Genomic DNA, 357 nt, shown 5'->3' on the forward strand with positions numbered 1-357 from the left:
GAGGAGGGATGACAGAAATGGCAAGAGGAGTAAGGCCCTGGATCTGTCCCCGCAGCAGTGCTGAAAGAGCCAGGTCTGGGATCCCAGCTGTTGAAGCAAGTGGCATCCAAACATTGTCTTAGTCTCACCTTCCTTCTCTTCAAACCGATAAACCTTCTCTAACTACTCCCAAAGTGCCCTACCGTAGACCTTCCCCAGAATGTCTCTAGCTCCTTATTTAAACACCCTCTCAGGTCCCCACCTTAAGAATTGCAGGGCAGGCTGGGCACGGTGGTCAAGCCTGTAATCCCAGCACTTTGGGAGGCCGAGACGGACGGATCACAAGGTCAGGAGATCGAGACCATCCTGGCTAACACG

Source organism: Colobus angolensis, unplaced genomic scaffold, assembly GCF_000951035.1.
Source record: "Colobus angolensis palliatus isolate OR3802 unplaced genomic scaffold, Cang.pa_1.0 Scaffold817, whole genome shotgun sequence".
NCBI lineage: Eukaryota > Metazoa > Chordata > Mammalia > Primates > Cercopithecidae > Colobus > Colobus angolensis.